Source organism: Gossypium hirsutum, chromosome A04 (genome assembly GCF_007990345.1).
Source record: "Gossypium hirsutum isolate 1008001.06 chromosome A04, Gossypium_hirsutum_v2.1, whole genome shotgun sequence".
Classification (NCBI taxonomy): Eukaryota; Viridiplantae; Streptophyta; class Magnoliopsida; order Malvales; family Malvaceae; genus Gossypium; species Gossypium hirsutum.
In genome coordinates this window covers 68,650,256-68,656,047 of record NC_053427.1, presented here as the reverse complement: position 1 = coordinate 68,656,047, position 5,792 = coordinate 68,650,256, and positions in this window count along the sequence as shown.

Sequence of the window (5,792 nt, the reverse complement as noted above, 5' to 3'; positions counted from 1 at the left end):
TATATCCGGGCTAAGTTTCGAAGAGCATTCGTGCTAGTGATATATCCGGGCTAAGTTCCGAAGAGCATTCGTGCTAGTGATGTATCCGGGCTAAGTTCCGAAGAGCATTCGTGCTAGTGATATATCTGGGCTAAGTTCCGAAGAGCATTCGTGCTAGTGATATATCTGGGCTAAGTTCCGAAGAGCATTCGTGCTAGTGATATATCCGTGCTAAACCTCGAAGGCATTCGTGCTGGAATTATGAGGCACTGTGTGTGCAAGCTCTTCAACCGAGCAATATGTGTGCCAGATCAGTAGTTGAGGCACTATGTGTGCGAGTTCTTCAATCGAGCACTATGTGTGCGAAATCAGTCAGTGGGCACTGTGTATGCGAAGTGTGTTTCATGTATGACCTCGTGTGAGACGATGGCATTGATTTGTAATAGTAAGTAAGACTTAAAGAGAAAATTCGTTAAACGGACTAAACACTGGTGAACTAATTAGAGTCGGAGATTATACAACATTGTGCTAAATTGGTAATGAAATAAGTTCGAGACATTAAATTGACAAGGTATGTGATATATATATACATTATAAATATGAGATTTTCGGTATATGCAGTTATATGTGCTACTGTGAATAAACACTATTTTGTTAATCATGTTCAAGAAATTATTTCGATTAAGTTTCGACATTTGAAAGTTGGTAAGAATTTCTGATGAATGGTGATAATTTTGGATATATGAGTTATGTGCTAGAATAAATCTCATGCCAGTATATTATATTAGGCTTTTTGCTTATTCGACTGTATACGGGTAGCGTTAACTATGAAAGAATGTGCTAAATGAAATAAATGTTCAGGTACATGAAAATTGATTTTTCCTTTGGAAATAAGTTAAGTTAAACATTGATGCAAGATGTTAACATAATCTTGTATCAGCTTATATATGTTGCTGAATTGAGAATTTAAAACCTTCAGCTACTGTATCAGTGGTTACTTGAAATAGCCAAAGATAAATGATAGTATTAAATTCTTATTGATACTGTTTTATTGACGAATAGGTGTGTGAAAGATTATCTAAGTTACATGTATAAAAAAATAATATATTTTCATAAGATGTTAAATGAGTGTTGTCATGAACCAAATGAATATATATATTTGAGTTATTCAGGCCTTGTGCCTAGTAGGTTTGGGACCGGTGAAGTGTATACTAGGCTAATAGCCTAATTAGTTGATGGCTGTCGAGTTTATTCGGACTTTGGGTTAAGTAGGCTAGAACCTGTGTGTGGGGTTCGAGCCTATACCTAGTAGGTTCAGACCGATGAGTAAATTGTGTTATACCTATGTGTGTTATTACCGAAATGAAAAGTAAGTGAGTAAGTGTCAATTTTGTGGATCTCTATGATTTATTATGATCAAACTAAGAAAGTTTGTTAGTTACAGCACTGAAGCGTAAGTTCGGAGTTGAGGAAACTAGGTGGGATCTAGAGAACTCAACGAGAGAAAGTTACCCTATCCTATTTGCCGGTAAGATTTTCGGGGACGAAAATCCCTAAAGGAAGGGAGAGTTGTGACAGCCCTAATTTGACTCTAGTCGAGAAGTGGTTTCGGGACCACAAAATCGAGTCACAAGAATAATTAAATGTTATATTTTATGCCTGCTATAAGTGAAAGTGTATGTGTGAAAATTTCATGCTTTGATTTTGTCTTTTAAATGTGAAATTAATTAGAAAGGACTTATGTGTGAAACTTTGGAAATATGATAGGTTAAATGGTAGTGGGCAAATAATGCATGGTGGAAAAAAATGTAGACTTGCATGTCAAATTCCCCACTTTAGAGGAAGTGGCCGGCCATGATGGTATGGGATACAAAATATATGCATTTTGTATTAATATTATAATGACTACATGGTTTTATAATAGGAAATAAGTATTAGAAAAAAAAAAAAGAAAGCCATACATCATTGCCTTGTTCTTGCCAAATGTTTGAGAAAGAAAGAAGAAATATGCTTTGAGGATTTTGGCAATATAGCAAGCTAAAAATTTAAGGTAAATTTCATGTAGTTTTTGTTAATTTTTAATAGATGTGTGATCCTTGTTTAATTAGTCTTAAAGCCCATATTGAAATTTTGATTTCGGTTGAGGTATGTGCATTCGGTCATAGAGAAAATTGAATCAAATTTGGTTGTTTGTCTTAATTAAGGAGAGAAATTTATGAATCTATAATTATAAGTGACTAAGTGGTAAAATATTGGGTTGGAGGGACTTGTATGTGAAGAGATGGCATTCGGTTAAGAGTATCTTTGACAAATTTAGTTCTTGTTATTTTGCATGAACTTAGATTAATTTGTAAGGACTTGAAAATACTAAGGAATATTCGGATGAAGTGAAATAGATAAAATGTTGAGTAATTACATGTTAAGGATGTTAAGGCTTAATTGTTAATGTCCGAATTTTATAAAGGGGGCTGTTATGCGAATTAATTTTAAGTTGTGTTATTTTATATATATATAATCTATAGGGTAATGTTAAGTGGATCAATTGATCGATTAAATAGTTGCTTTACTTTAATTTAAGCTCAAGACCCAAAGAACCGAGATTTGGATCGGGAAAGGCGAAGTTAGCCGAGTAGTCGACACTATTGTACGAAGTTGTCGAGGTAAGTTCTTAAGTAATTTAAATTCAATTCGGTATGCTTAGAATTTGAATAAACATAGTAAGGTAAAATGCTTGATTATATAGATGTATAAATATAATGTGATGGATATATGTTTGGAGAAATGATTAGAGCCGAATGTGGCTAAATTATTAATCCGAAATAGACATAGAAATATAATATGCTGCATGTGTGTTTGAATAAATAAATTGAGCCGAATGTAGTTATACTTTTTGAATTGAAATAGACATTGAGACAAGGTGCCGAAGGTATTTTTAAATGAAAGGATTGATGAAATGGATGTGTATCAAAGTAGTTGTGTTACGACTCATACTATGTGTAATCTTAGCAATGAGCTAAGTAGTGAATGATTGTAACATCGGGCTAAAAGCCTAGCAGGCATATTGCCGGTGATATGATTCAGGTTATAATTCTAGCAGGCTACATGCTGGTATGATTTTTAGTGACTAAGAATTGATGTGTTATTGAACAAGTTAAAAATGAGTGTAAAGCCAAGTATGAGTTAAATTGTTATTAATTCGTAATAAGGTGCGCATGTGAATAGTTATGAGAATTTTTGTATGTAATTTATGATTGAATGATGGCTATGATTTAAATGATATTGATTTGGTATATCCAATTGAAGGTAAGTTATATTGAATTGGTGAAACATATAAGCCTATATTGAGTTGATATATTTGTTTATGTGGGGAATTGAATAGAAATTGCATATTCGGTCATATGAAGTGTTTCATTTAATTAAAGGATTAAATTTCATGTAAGGATATATCGTATAAATATATGTATATATATATGGTGAATTGTATATACTTGGCCACATATGTAAGCAATTATATGATGGTATAATTGACTTTGAGTACTCGGTCAAGTTAACTCAATGGGATTAAAGTACGTCGTTAATGTTTAATTTGGCTACTATGAAATGAAAGTAAGATCGAGATATGTTTGTATGGCCGAATGGTAAGTATAAATTGAAAGTAATATAATTAGCATGTATATAGCTGAATGGCAGGTATGAACCAGTTTGATATTTACTCAATGTAAAGATTATTATGTGAACTAGTTAAGTATATTGGGCCTTGTGAATAGTACTGAATGAGTCTTAATTGTATGCATATGTGATCATGTGTATTTGGTTATGTAGCTAATTTATGTATGTGAAAATATATGGTATTACATGAATTTATATACTTGAATGTATGTGAACTAGATTTAATAACTATTTGGCTTTAGAAGTTAAAATCTAATATGTTAATTTTGGCCACATGAACATGCGGTCTTAGTTATATATGTGCAAATTCAGTTAATGAGATGTTATATAAAAATTAAACTAAAGATGACATTGAACGTTTACTATTTCTTTGTATTCGGCCCCTAGGTAAACATTTATGTGATGATATAAATGAGATGGTATAAATGATTACATAGGTAAACATTTATGTGATGTAAAGTTGGGGATTGAACATTCGATAATAGTATATGATTGAGTAAAAGTATAACGTCATTGATAAAATCTGTTTATTTTGAAATATTAAAATTATTAATTCAAACTACAGGCCAGTAGGCTGTGTGCTGTTATGAATTTAGATTGATACTTAACAGGCTTAAAGCCGGTGAGTTATAAGGAATTGACGTTAAAGAGTTTTGATGCTGAAGTGCTTTATGAATATGAACAATAAGATAAAGGGAACAGGTATGTTTTAGCAAGTTTATGTTTGTGTTATACTGTAAATTAGTTATTGAGATTATAGTGCAAATTTCATGAGATGAAAAGAAAAATTGTAACATTTGCGGAATTAAGTCTTAAACGTTTATGAGCATGTGATTAATTGAATTATGGTTATATTTTATACAAGTAAATTCGGCGATGGTAGGAATGTAATTAAATAACTTGTGATGCAAGAGTTTATAACTTTGAAATTGAAAGTTTATTGATAATGTACATGAATATATTCGGCCGAAATGAAAGTGTTTAATATAAAGGCATGATGTGTATTATATATATATATACACACATTAATGGAAGTTATTAAATTGTATTTGTATAATATTACGAACGCATGGAATTAAGTTGGATATTTGAGTTGATAGATATTCAAAGTTATGTTAATATATAGAGTGTTGTTTTGCTTAAGACTTACTAAGCATTAAATGCTTATTCCGTTTCTTTGATTCTCTATTTTATAGATTTTGGTTCGTCAGCTATCGGACTCGGGAGTGTCAAAGTCGAAGTCGTCCACACTATCTAAACCAGTTTTGGTACTCTTTTAGTTTAGTTTGAAAATGGCATGTATAGGGCTGACCCTTGTTGTTAATTGAGTACCCATTTGTAATGTATATTCGTATAGCCATGCGAAAATGGCTCGTATATTTTGAAGTATAACATCATGGTCTTATGGTATGGTTATTAAGTGACATGGAAACTATGAAATAGGTGAAATTTGCCTTAAAATAGATGCTGACAGCAGCAGTGTAGTATGTTTGAAAAATCACTAAAAATAGTAGGAATGGAATTAAATAGTGAATAAATTATGTAATCGAACCTTGATGAATCTATTTTCATATGAAAGTAACGAAACGATCATATGATCCATATTTTTTGAGATGTTTAAGTTTTCGTGAAACAGGGCCAGAGCAATTTCTGGATCCCCTGTTCTGACTTTGGAAATTCACTATAAATTAACCAGAGATAATTTGAAGTCATAGACTATATGTACAGATTCCTTTTCGAGTCTAGTTTCTTTAGAAACAAACGGAATAAGTATTGAATCCCTGTACAGGGAGATATCTAAGTCGAAATGCATGAAGGTCAGAGTAGTCGAACCCTGTAATAGGGAGACTTTAACTAATAAACTGTACTAATTGGCCATACTAAAAATTCTAGAAAAAAACTTGTAGATGGATATATGAGTCTAGTTCCAGGGAAAATTTACAAAATCAGTTTTCGAGTTTTGGAACTCAAGATATGATTTTTAAAGTGACTGTGATGCAGTTAACCAGCTTGTCTGGAAATTTTAAAATGAACTGTGTAAATAAATGAAATAAGTCTGTTAACACCTCGTGTTCGACTCCGGCAATGGTCTCGGGTACGGGGTGTTACAATAGGTCTCGTCACTAGCATATACAAGTCTTTTC